The sequence below is a fragment of the Haemaphysalis longicornis genome, unplaced genomic scaffold (assembly GCF_048455015.1).
Source record: "Haemaphysalis longicornis isolate Haplotype H1 unplaced genomic scaffold, Haemaphysalis longicornis Haplotype H1 scaffold_2, whole genome shotgun sequence".
NCBI lineage: Eukaryota > Metazoa > Arthropoda > Arachnida > Ixodida > Ixodidae > Haemaphysalis > Haemaphysalis longicornis.
Window position 1 is genome coordinate 106,547,461 of NW_027526295.1, and position 14,258 is coordinate 106,561,718.

At 44.3% G+C, this 14,258-nt stretch overlaps 1 protein-coding gene across 2 annotated transcripts in view; it reads left to right on the top strand.

Moving 5' to 3' along the window:
- The window catches only part of LOC144169107 (acetylcholinesterase-like), a 63,258-nt gene that overhangs the window by 4,751 nt on the left and 44,249 nt on the right, over window positions 1–14,258 (top strand). The gene's annotated exons all lie outside the window — the stretch shown is intronic.

Below are 14,258 nucleotides of genomic sequence, written 5' to 3' on the forward strand. Positions count from 1 at the left end.
TATTGGGGCAATGAAGGAACCAATACAGACACCTTCTTTCTGTACATAGTACCGGTCATTAAAAGCGACAAATGTTGATTCCAGACGAAACGCTAAAAGATCAATAAATCCTATATATATATATAGGGAGTAGTAGAACTTTGAAGATGGTAGAGAACACAAGAGAAGAAAAACTTCGAACAAGGTAAAAGCACGATTGTGGCCTACGTTTCAGCAAAGAGAACTTGCTTTCCTCAGGGCCCTGAGGAAAGCAAGTTCTCTTTGCTGAAACGTAGGCCACAATCGTGCTTATACCTTGTTCGAAGTTTTTCTTCTCTATATATATATATATATATATATATATATATATATATATATATATATATATATATATATATATATATATATATATATATATAAGGTTAGTAGAGACAGAGACAAAAGAGAAAGACGTAGAAAATGGAAAAAAGTTTACTGACGTTTCAGGGAGAGGACTCCCTTTCTTCTCTGTTACTGTGAAGAAAGGGAGTCCTCTCCCTGAAACGTCAGTAAACTTTTTTCTATTTTCTACGTCTTTCTCGTTTGTCTCTGTCTATACTAACCTTATTTTTTTCTCGCTCTGTGTGAGTTTTTATCTTTTCAGACTATATATATATATATATATATATAAATCCTAAATATAAATTAAAGCCAGTTTCAAGCTCGTGATGTCGATGAAAACCGCTTTGCGGGTACCGCGCTTGCTTGAATTTCTTCACTTGACATTCATAGCCCCAGGAAAAACCACATTGATGCTTTCCCACGGATGTCTGGCAGTATATCGGTGCATATATTAGGGGTATGCGTGCCCCACGTGCCTTACCCTAGCATGATCTCGGGAGCACTACTTCGCCCCCGATAAGGGTCCAATGGTGGTGTACGAACAATGGGCGCGTAAACGTCAGAGGAGGATGGCCCTAACAATGGTGCCGGGTAACATTTCGTTTTGACTAAGGTAGTAGTAATCGACCACTTCAGGACGCTGACGGCCACCTCCTGCAGGGGTGCGGGTGGCGTACAGCGCCACTCGCCGCGGTATGTGTGTACTTGAAACAGACGCACGGAGGTCTTGTAGTCTATTGGGGCATAAATAGGGAGGTGGAACACCATTTATTTGCGCTCCTTGCGGGGTACTTTCGCCTGGTGCGGCGGACTGCACTGGATATTGCGAGCCCATCAACAGCTACGCTGTGAGAATTGGCTTTTACTTGCTTGCTTCACTGCAAATACCCAAAGGAAGATAGCCATTTGCCGACTCTGCCTATTAACCTCTTATCCACTGCCGCATCACGCTGTTTGCTTTACATGTCTTTCTTCTCACAATAAAGCATTGGAGTTCGGCCAATTTGATTCATTTTACCGCGTGCACGCTGCTAATCCGCAACCTGTTGGGACAACTCCTTGGTATTGTGTGTACGGTCCGAGAAGACATCTTGCTTTGCTATTTACTTTTATCTAATCTTTATCTGTCACTATCGCCTTTTTGTTGTCACTACAACAAACCCATGTGGTATTTTCCAAAAACGAATGCTGGTGCTGCCAGTGACGTACTTGGGCTTTCCGTCAGTATCACTGTGTTTGTGAACATTGTTGAATTTTAGGATGCATGCCTTAAGCTTCAGTAGTTTCGGGCGTTATTGCCGACATACATTTTTTTGTTGAAGCATTGTTTAACATTTTCAGACTTTTCAACCTACGATGCCTTCTACCGGCGTCAGTACTTTGGCACAATTTGCCAGCATATATTTGTTTAGGAATTCTTTTAACATTCCGAAAAGCGCCTGAATCGACTGACAGATTTGTCGATTGCAGTGCTTGTCGATGTTAAAGCAGCGTTTAATTCTCTGTCGCATGAAGCTATCCAGATAGCTTTGAAGTCCGTCGGAATTCGAGGCCGAATGTATGCATGACTCTGCAATTATCTATCCGGCAGGTCAGTGTACATGTTTACTAAAGATGGTGACACTGGACTTCAAACTGTGCATCAAGGTGTCCCCCAGGGAGAAATTTTAAGCCAAACGTTGTTTAATATTTCCCTAATTGGAATCGAGCAGTGCTTGCCGCCATCCGTTCAAATTTCTGTTTATGCTGATGATATATGCATTTGGTGCCCAGGAAGCAACCGGCGGATTTTGCACGCAAGGCATCAAAGGGCCATAACTCAATGCTAATCTTTCTGGCAGCACGTGGCCTCGAAATATCGGCGGACAAGACTGCTGCGATAGCCTTCACCAGGCCTGATCTCTCCCGGTATCTTCCTAACTCGGAGGCGTTCCTATTTACTATAAGATTTCTAGGAGTGACTTTTGACAAGAGCATGACGTGGTCCCCACATGTACGACAACTGAGGCACAAGCTCGAGGCGTACGCATCGATCTTCCGCATGATCTCCAGCAGTGCGGGAGTTTGCTCGGTGGAGTCACTCATCAAGCTCTACAATGCACTCTGCGAGGGATTGCTTCGCTGCACCTCGCCTACCCTCGAGCCTCTCACAAAAACCAACTCACGGCTTCTAGAAGGCTTACAAGCCAAAGTGCGTCGTGTGTGCCTTGGGGTGTCTAAAAAGACTTCAACCCTTGGGACTCTCAGGAAGAGCAGGCGCCTCTCTCAAACGGGTCTCTGCCAGCAAGAACTGCTTCGTGCAGGCTTGCGGTTTGTGACCAGGACTTTCGACCATCCGCTGGCTTGTAACTCGGAAGCCTAGGTACGTGCCTTATTACCACCAGTGTATCAGAGCCCACCAGAGCATACCAAGCCACCATGGATATTTGCATCCTGGGAAATAACATTAACCGTTCCCGGCATGCAGAGCAAAGCTAAGGTGACTCTGCCTGCTCTGAAATACTTTTTATTTGAGCACATTGCTACTACCTACCAAAATTACACTCACATTTTCATGGATGCATCAGTGATGGATACTTCATCTGCCATCAGAATATGGATCCCATCAACCCGCACAAAAGTTACAGCAAACCTAGGTCACAAAACTTCGTCGATGGTTACTGAACTTACGGCCCTGCGTGCTGCATTGCAACACATTTTAACTGCTCCAGTTCAGGCATGGGCAATCTTCACCGACTCTCGAGCAGCCGTTACGCACCTTATGGTGCTGCCACAAAAGCAGCTTGCTCAAGAAATTAATGGCCTGCACACGCAGGCAATAAACAACCACCACGTCGTTGTTCTGTAGTGGCTTTCATCTCACAGCGGTGTGGCTGGCAACGACGAAACCGACAGAGCTGCTGCATCAGCGCATTTCATCCCAATTATTACTCCAGTGCCTTTCACAAGGCGTGATGGAGCACTCTCGCTTCATCGCTTGCCACGAGTTCTCAGCAATTTCTTTGGACGTACCCAAATAAGACCTACGATCTGTTGCACACAATAGACCCAGTGTCGATTTTGGATGCCAAGTGGTCTGTGCAAGCGAGATGAAGCGGCCCTGCATCGAATACGACTGAATGTGGGTGACACTAAGCATTCCCTTTTTAAACTACGTCGAGTTTCCTCACCTTTGTGCCCTACCCGTACAGTTCGCAAGGACCTGAAACACTTTCTCTGCGCATGTCCTCGCTACGAACTTGAGCGTACAACGGCAAAGCTTTCTCTGGGCCTGCCCGCGTCCGCCCAGATCTCTTCGACTCACCTCCTTGGGCCCTGGCTTACAACCAGCATGGCAAGTCGCACAACAAAAGTGCTCTTAACGTTCCTCCGGAGCACTGAACTTGTGAGTGAGCTATGAACTCTCAGACAAATGACAATATCACCTGATTGTGTGTGCGCTTTTGTGTGCATCTGTGTGTTTCAGTATTCACGTATAAGTGAGAGTTTTTATATATTTTCATCACACCTTCCCCCTCATTTGGTGTAGCAAGTCGGGCGCCCAGCCTGGCTGACCTCACTTGCCCATTAAAGATGTTTCTTTCTCTCTGACTGATGGACAGTCGATTGACATATACAAAATTTCTCCGTTTAGTCCTATAAAAACACAAAATGAACACAGACTTTTCGTGCCTCCACGACATCGCGTAACTCTTGGATGCATTGATCGTGTAACTCGTTTAATAAGGCAATGCCGTCAGTTTCCCTGTGTTGCTTGGATCCGTCAGACGATGGCGTGACTGAATCGCGTCAAACAAAGCAGTCAGATCGCGCGTTCGTTCTAGGTGTCAGGGCATAGAGTGACTCGAGCTTCACATCACGGAAGTTGAAGTCGTCTTTCCCTGGTGTTGGTCGTAGGTGTCGAAGTAACTTGAGCCGTGTCTCGGCATGCCAAAATTTATTCCCGGTAATCACCTCTAAGGAGAACTGGGCGGCAGCGTTCGGCGGCTCCCATCTGGGCCTACAGGTCCGTTTATTGGATAGGACTGGGAAGGGCGCCGGTGGGTGAAGGATACCACTGGCTACAAGCACGAAATGAATGGCCTGGACCAGACTAAAGTCTTATCTACCTCTCTTTATGCTGACCTTAGGTGAACCGCGAACTTATGCGCCGGTTGCGCGTGCTCTAAACCACTAACATGGCAGCGAGACACACTCGCACGAGGCGTGCAACGCCGTGAGAAGAAATAATGCATGCGCCTTTGTGTCACGCAAGCGTGGCTAAGTGCCGTGGGAGTTTCATCAACAAGATGCCGTAATGCGGACCATCTTTAACTGCTTATTCACCGCTAGCTACTTCAGTCAATCACCTTTGTCGGGTGTCTTAAAGCATAGAAACAAGCAAACATTTTGTACTGAGTTAGCATGTCAGGCTTGAATAATTGGAAGTTGGGTTGTCTTGTTAGGCAGGAGGCCACCTATTGCTGCGAGAAAATGAATGGTTCTCTGAGGTTCCAGCATACAGACAATTGGCTCAAGCTCAAGACCAATATGCACAAAGAAGGGCTTCGATGTTTTAATAACTGCTCATTTATATAGGGCGACTATATTCCTGACTGTAGAAAACGGGACAACAATGTGCGTGGGGGAAGGGGGACGTACAATGAGAAAATGTTGAGATTGGGGAAACATTTCAGAACTGCTCTCACTTTAACGGTACATTTTGCTATGCGCCCAATTTCAGGCCGAGGGAACAGTCCTGCTCAGAGTTGAATAACGTGCAATAATTTCGACGTGCCGCTTCAGGATCTTTGCTGGCGTATTTTGCCGACAATTGCTTTTTTTCTTCAAGCTAGACTTTATCCAGCGACACCCGGTTGCAAAATTCTTCGTACGTACCGAAAGTGCAGCCGCACAAGTAACACTGCACGCAATGTTGGCAGAAGGTTGATGACCACGCCTCGTTCACAATGACAAAAAAAATTCTGCAGAAATTCAGAGAATTTTATTCTAATGCGTAGCATTCTGATGTGGCTTGTCTTTAGTGTGAGTGCTTTATAACCAATTTTTTTGGTTTTTCTATATCTTGTTCGACAACTTATCTCTTTTTACGCTAATATATTGATTACAGGTTGAACGTTCGCAATAGCTGCATTATTGTGGAAATGCAGGTAATTTACGCTCGCCATTTCTCGTAATTTCTTTATATTTTCTTATTTTTTGAAAATTTCGTTTGACCAATTATCGACATTTACGCTGCTACAGGGGCAACTTTCCCGAAAGCTGCATTATTGGGGAAATCCAAAGCGTCATACGGTTTGCCATTTTCCATAGTATTTTATATTTTTCTTATTTTTAGTTTTTTTTTCAAATTTTGTTAGACAATTTATCTCCATTTACGCTATTATAACGATGACATTTGAAACTTTCGCGAAATCGTCATTATTGTGGAAATGCCGGGAGTTGCAGGGGGTCGCGATTATTCGTATTTTTTATATTTTTCCTATTTGTTTAGTGTTTCAAAATTTCGTTCGACAGATTATCTCTACTTGCGCTATTGCAACGATTAGGCGTGGAAATTCTGTAAAATCTCGATTATTGTGAAAATGGAGGGCATATGAATTCTGCGTGCACGTATTGTCTCAATATTTCCCTAGTTTAAGTTTTCAAAACTTTGTCTCTTAATTATCTCTATTTACGCTACCACAACGATTACATTTAGAACTTTCGCGAAATCTGAATAATTGTGGGAAAGCAGATCGTAACACGGTTCGCCATTTTGCATAATTTTTGTATACTTTTTATCTTTTAGTTCAACATATCGTTCGACCTGTTGTCCCCATTTACGCTATTATAACGATTACAAGTGGAACTTTCGCGAAATATGCATTATGGAGGAAATACAGGACGTTGTACGCTTTGTCATTTTCCGTATTTGTCGTTTTTCTTATGTTTTAACGTCTCAAAAATCCGTTCGACCCAATATGTCCATTTACGCTAATAAAGCAATCACAGGTGAAAATTCCGCCAAATACCAATTATTGTGGAAAAGCAGGACGTTGAACGGTTTTGCCGTTTTGCGTACATTTTTATATTTTTCCTACTTTTTTTGGTTTTTCAACATTTTGTTCCAACAAATATTTCCATTTACGCTGTTATAAAAATTGCATTATAATTATTGTGGAAATGCAGGGACTTACACTGTTAACCGTTTTCTTTTTTTGTGTTTCCCATTCTTTAATTTTTTCAAAATGTTATTCGACCACTTATTAAGGTTTTCGCCGTTATAACGATTTCATTTGGAACTTTCGCGAAATCTGCTGTCTTGTGGAAATGCAGGGCGTCATACGATTTGTCTTTTTCCGAAATTTTTAAAGCAAATCTTTCTACCTGTACCAGCCAACGGTTTCTTTGTGGCGTGCGCACAGGAAACTCCCAACCAGGCTACATAAAAACTGCTACCGCCAGGGATCGATCCTGGACCCGAAGACAAGGGGGGCGAGAGCAGTCGCATCAGCGAATAAGCTACGCTCATGCGTGGAGACGGGGAGACAGACGCTGGTTTTGACTAAGCCGCTACGGTCGGGATGGTGGCCTTTTGAGGCTACACGTGAAAAAACACAGTGAGGGGGAGGAAGTGAGAGAGATGAAGCAGTAGCCGCACGTGCCACACTCCTCCTCACTCTTCGAGACACGCTGCTTTCCGTTTTCTTTCTGCCGACACACGGCCGGGCTACAAAAGCGGCGTCTGCCGCTCTAGCCCAGCCGTGGCCGACGCTGCTGCGTTCGCGACGCCGCCACCATGAATCCCAGTTAACGGCAGAACCTATGGTTTCACTCTTTGTAGATCCATGTGTGCGGATCCAAAAGACGCCTCATGAACAATTGTTCTGCGTGTCGTTCAGAGCTTTGCTTTCCAATCACCATCACAGCGTAGATTGGAGCCGATTATTGCTGCCGCATGAAATAATCCCAGTAATATGAATGGCTGTGAACAAAAGCAAAACATAAGGGCAATTGACCTGAATGAGAGAACAAGCGCCTAGCGCTAATTACACCTCGTATGTCAGAAGCTCTTTATTGCTTGAGATGGGAAATTGTAAGAAATAAATATAACGTAGGGTCGACGTGAATGCCAAGTAATGTAACGTCGTCGCAAGGTGTGATAAATGAAGTCTAAGGTTTAATTCAAGAAAAAAATAATCGGTTTCTGTTAAGCCCCAAAGACCATTAATCTAGTTTTCAGGGTTCATAACCTAATTTTTGTAGTGGGACTAATTTACATCGTTATTAAATATTGTGTTCAACTTTGACGTAAGATATTATACTGATTTTTCACGTCGAAAAAGGGTTGTATCGTCCGCATAGATTAATTCAATCCAGAAAGGCACTATATATGAAATGAAAAGTAAAGGACCTAAAATCGATCCCTGGGAGAACACCTTCGTTAAATGTCCTCATTTAAAAAAAACGTTAGCGACATATACATAGTATTCTCTGTTAGGTAACTAGTTTGCAGGAATATTAGTGGCCCTCCGGTTATGCTACATGGTTATAATGTTTTAAACAACATATCGTGATTAATCGTATCAAACGCCTTCATAAAGTCTAATAAAACTGAACCCACGAACTTTCTAGTGTATATAGACTTCTTAATAAAGTGTGTTAGGCTAACGAATGCTAGGTCTCGGCTGGAACATCCAGAGCGGAAACAGAATTGAAATAGATTTAGTACACGAAATTTATCGAGACAGTTTTCTATACGTTTGGGAGATATATGCTGAATTATTTTACCTGAACAGGAGAGAATGGAAATTGGTCGTCGATAATTAAAAATTTAATTATCAATCAGCTCTTTTGAAAATAGGTATTACCGTATTTACTCCCCTCTACGCACCCCCCATGCTAAGCATTCTCCCCTACGTTTGCGGTAAAAAGTTGAAAAATTTGGCTTGCGAATCTAAGCACCCCCTTTTCTAAGCAACAATCGCAAGGTGGATTTTACACGCGTAGAAGCAGGCCCTAGTCGACGTTGTTACGAATTAATTTATAAAGTTTACAACTACACACCACTCCAATGCCACCACCTGCTGGGGGATTCTGGGAGCCACGGCCCAATCTGCGCAACGGAGTCAAATGGCACTGAAGGTGACTTAAGGCCGCATTCTGAGTCCCTCCTCCACTCAATTCGCTTCCTCCACTCGACTAAGGGAAAGATTCCGCAATGCTTATGCATGGGGAAATCGATTTCAAGGATCTTTTCCACTGAGGGCTCAAGTGGAGGAAGGATTCAGAATACCAGGGTTAGTATCAGACGTAGGCGGCGGATTCACTGTCTGCACCTATTTTCCTCTTGAATGTATTTCACGTAAAATATTATTCCCTGCGCCGGGTTGTCGAAATACGGCCAGAAACAACTGACGGCGAGGGGTGTAATTTAAGGTTTTCGAATCTAAGCACCCCCCCCCCCTCACTTTTGGGCATCGAAATCGTTATAACAGGGGTGCTTAGAATCGAATAAGATACTGTTGCTTTTTTTAGAAAAAAAATAGAAAGGAAACAGACCTAATGAGAAGATTTATCATATCACTGAATGTATTTACGAATAAAGGAACACTAGCCGCAAACGAAGAACAAAAAATTTATCCAGGCCTTACCTACTATCTGTCGGCGCACCAAGCGTAGAGATCACTCCTTCTGTTGTAACCAGAAATACAAAATGGCCGCGTATCTGCTCCGTCTTTGCAAATGTCGAAATCTCTCACGCTGTTTTTCCCTCGGCTCGTTCCTCCCAAGATGATAGGCTAGAGGTTTGCTCAAGTCAATTGAAACCAGTGTTGTACACGTTCCTCTAAAATAGGAACGAAAGCCCGTTCCACGTTCCTTCCTAATTTTGAAACGAGTTCCCGTTACAAGTTCCTTTATTGCGAAAGGAACGCGTTCCAGTTCCAGTTCGAAAATTGCAACGTGCCGTTACATTAACGCTACAATTAGGTTTTAAATTAAAATATATCGGATAATCCTGGGGCAAAATTAAGAGAGACATTTAAAACTCACATCTAACTACGTATATTATACGAATATTAACACCGCCGGCCGCAGATTATCTGGAGATAAAAATAATCAAAAGAAACGCTCCAAGGCGATTTTTTTCAGGGAGCACAGAACAAACTTCAGACGGGTCTAGGACACTTCGGTGCAGGTTGTTTCGGTGAGGAAATTTCGGTGCACAGACATTTCGGTGTACGGACGTTTCGGTGCGCAAACTTTTCGGCACGCAAACTTTTCGGCGACCAAATTATCCGGTTCTTCTCTGTTTGCGGCAGCCGTTATATTTTTATTTCCGCTAAACATGGGTTATGGGCAACAATCTGGAGCAGTGAATTTGTTTTGATTGATGCCCTCTTTGATTTTTTCCAGGCATTTTTAGATATTCTACATTTATATATTTTGTTTACTGCCTCCTCCTGCGGACACCTGTTATGCAGCCGATTGAATTCGTTAGCACAAGTTATTTTTTTTTCATTTATGACAGGTTATTTATTTATATTCGCTCCTTTTTGGCTAAGGCAATAAACCGGTGTTTACGATGGTCTAACGCCTTTTTGTATTTTTTTAAAATCAGTCACCCTTAAATTACATGAATTACATGCACACTCTCAATATCCAAAACGTAACAAACATTAGCTAGCCCCGGAATGCAGAAAACCTTATGAAGAGTATTACGTAGGCTGGGCTGCCTTGCTAAAATGAATTTGCGAAAACTGGTCTAGGATATTGTCGTGGAGGAAGAACGGGCATTTTTGAAAACAGCCGCAGCTTCTAATGTCCTAAATGCTGATTAAGCGCGTACGGGTTGTCCATACAAATTCCACCCATTCTGTTCGGGACAACCAACCTTCGTTTTATGTTTACATGCCTACATTCGCCACATTTTAATTCTTTGTCCTAGCGACCCCCCCGCCTGTACGCTCGAATCTCGACCAGATTTCTTTTTCAGTCATATTATTTTCGGTTTCTCCTGAAAATCCTACAGGCGTGGTGGAGTTCACGGTCTCCGAAGTGTCACCGCAGTGATACAGAAAAAAGCTTTACATTCACCATGGCCGCAGGAAATCTCTATAATGTGCAACAAAAAGCCACCCAAAAAGCCCTCGAGAACACAATGGCCACTATTGTTTGCTGGCTACGCCCTTCCACGTGTCGTGGTCATACCGACGGTGCCCCCACTCCAGGAATCGCTCTTTCTTCACCTTCAGTCGCCCCCTTGGGAATTACCTCTTCAAGTCGCGCATATCATGGACACCCCAGGCATACATCCCTTCCTCACATTGTAAGGAGCAAAAAATTGAGCAGGCTAGTGTGACGAGAGCGGCAACGGTCGTCTTCAAGTTTTCGAAGTCCAGTCGACGCAATGGGGGAGCGCAAGTGACACCCCTCTCTCTCTACCAAGGGGGCTGTTAGCCGGCGGGTCTCAGCCTTCCCCTTCCCTAAGTTACGCCACCGTAAGTGCGGTCGTTGGTTGGTTAGTTTTAAGTAGAATTGACATCGAATGCAACGAAGGCGAGATTGATTGAGAGAATAATTAAAACGAAATGCACACGCGCTTAATCGACCTCGTTTTTCTTTTGTTGTTTTGTTCTCGGATGTTTTGCTTTAGGCTGGGGGAGGATGGACTAAAAGCAGCAGCGTCTTGCACCGTTGGGTGAAGTGAAAGCAAATCGCTTTGGTAACAGTTAAAGTATTAGGGTTGTTCACATAAATGTTAAAATAACGAAAAAAGTTTGAACGGATGCAAATTAACAACGTTAATTTTTACCATCTGTTACAGAAATTGGGTTTTACTTGGCAATGCTCCGCCAGGGTTTAGCGTTGGTTTCCACGCACGGCTGCGCAAAATTTCTGGGCCAAGACGTCGTGCACCAAAATGTCCCGTGCACCGAAATCATAGGTCGGCAAAACAGAAAGAACTCACTCAAACTCAATCACAATTTTTTTCATTCACGCTGTACTCAATCAAACTCAGACTCAAAACGTTCGTCTGTTCAAAAAATCACTCGTACTCACTCATCAAATACTCATTTGTAATCGTGCTCACTTGTACTCAAACTCATTTGTCCTCACGAGTATTCGTACTCAATCTGTACTCATGAGTACTGAATCTGTACTCATGAGTACTCACTCTGTACTCATGAGTGCTCAATCTGTACTCATGGGTACTCAATGAGTACTACTGCTCATGAGTACTACTCATGAGTACTACTCATTCTGCACTCATGAGTACTCAATCTGTACTCATAAGTACTCAATTTGTATTACTCACGAATAATCAACTTATCTGCACTGTTAGCTAGGTCGTAGCTCGAATAAAAAACTAAGTAGAAAAAATAAATTGTTTAATTGATTAGAAACATATAAATCAGGACAGAGGAAGAAAACGTCTGACGCGGTGCACTGTCGTTGGGCGACTTACTGCGCGAAGGCAAGTACATGTGAGAAAGCGAAACGGAACGTAAGCACTCGCGTTGCGTCTGTCGTCTCCTCTTGTTCTCAGGCCGGGTCGGGCTCAGGGGAGCTCGGGGCTTGTCGGTGCAGCCGTGGCCGTAAACTGCGTTTTTCTGCGTGTCTTCGGGTGGCAGCTTTTGTCGTCCGTTTTCTTGTTTGCACTACTGTACTCAGGAGTGCATATACTCAAGAGTGCAAGCACTCGCAAAAACAGTATTCATGAGTATTGTACTCATGAGTGCTGTGTACTCATGAGTGCTGTGTACTCATGAGTACTGTGTACTCATGAGTACTCATACTCATGAGTACTCAAACTCATGAGTACTCATACTTATGAATACTGTACTCATCAGTACTCATACTCATGAGTAGTGTACTCATGAGTACTGTACTCACGAGTAGTGGACTTACCCCTGTACTCACTCGTCATCGTACTCACTGTTTTTTTCTGGGTGTGTGATCACTCATCATCGTACTCACTCGTGAGTTTGAGTACAGATGAGTACAGATGAGTGTACTCACGAGTGAGTACGCCGACCTATGACCGAAATGTCCGCACCGAAAGGTCCTGGACGGAAATTCCGACACCGAAATGCCCGGATTCCGTTGCAGTCCATCCGTTCCGTTGGTTACGTTGTTACCGGTTGGACCGGGACCGGTCTGCGCCTGCGCGCGCGGAAGGGCGAGGAGGCGCGGACATGGCGAAGGCACGCCCGCGGAACTAATCCCCCTACCGCGACGAATGCCCAAGTGCCCAGACGGGTCCCGGCCAACACGGTAACAACGCATACGACAGAACGGACGGACTGCTAAAACTCTCTAATCTTTCCCCGGCAGGGAACAATTCTATCGGCCATACACGCATCGTGGCCTCCCCAAACAAACGATGGAAGGCGAAAAGCATTCTCGCGGCTACGCTATTCACCCTTCGAACGCCGCGTGAGCAACCAGCATGAAAGCAAGCACAAGCTGCGGCCTGCTGCGTGGTTATTCTTCTGCCTTTGACCTTCGAGGAAGCACGTACAACTGAAGGGCGGGCAAACTGAGAAACGCAGTAGCGCCTTGGGGATATTTGTACTCGAGCCTTGGCATCAAAAACAGCCAAATCCTAGCGATGTAACGGCAGGAACGCCGTTCCTGCCATTCCTTCAAAAACCTAACGAGTTACCGTTACAGTTCCACCGACCGTTAATGGAACGGTGGTGTTCCTCCGTTTCTCCAAAAAGGAACTAGTTCCAGGAACGCCGTTCCTTGTAACGCCGTTCCGTACAACACTGATTGAAACTTACCGCGCTCCACTGCTCCAAGTCAGGTGTCTCGATGCCAGCGCTGTGGTACGGCGGAAACGCGCGTGAATAGAGGCACACCGGACTCACACATTTAGATTTGGCTGTGCGTTGATAAGAGTATTCCGCAGCTTCTGTTTCACTTTACCCGGGTGGCTGAATCGAGTAACGGACAGACATACCGACCAAAATTTCTGCGTTTCAGTAGCTCAAGACAAACTACACACTTTAAAAGATTGGCAAGCACGAAGCATACTCAGTTCTACAATCAAAAGCTGGTGGGTATTCTTATAAACGGGGAAAATAGTCACTTTGGATGATATGCAAGGTTGGCATTCGAGGAGATGAAACTGTACATGGGGTAGCATATGTTATCAACCCATGTTCAATAACGAAGTTTATACTTCTTCACCAGGAACTTAGGGAGACCATAGAAAAGTCAATCACATTGTACTGGGAATCTGATTGGGACAACCGACCTGTGGACAAGTTGGTATGGAGACATGCTAAGTAAAAGCGCAGGCAAACGCCCGACAGAGCGAAGAACTACACAGGACAAGCGCTTGTCCTGTGTAGCTCTGTTTGTCCCGCGTTTTCCTGTGCTTTTAGTTAGCATGATTGGGACAAACCAGAAATGAGTTACACATAGGAAAGCAATATTTTATGGGAATGAAGAAGCTGCAGACATCAGAACCGTCTTTATACGTTAATTTGTGTCGTCGGCGTATAGTTGACACTGTGCGCACACATTTGGTTCTTGATGAAGGAAGAACAGGAAAACATGTGTTTGCACTGTGCACAACCTCGTACCGTTCTACGTGTTTGAGTAAGGTGCCCAAACCAGAAATCTGCACGTGTCAGACATGCTTGATGATTTTGCACCTTTAGCGTCCCTTTAAAGCCTATGTTTTTACTTAGCAACGAATCCTAGGTGAATTGTAGTGCAGTTTTTTAGTTTTAGGAAGATACTGGCCTTTTACACCAGTTTTAAATACTTACATCTTTGAAGCCTTTTAAAACGCTAGTTTTAACGTTCAAAAAGCATGATTAAATCGTTTGGCGGGCACGGATAAACTTTACATTGTGTTTGGCGCATTGCGACCGAATGATTGCGGCGCCATGAAATCA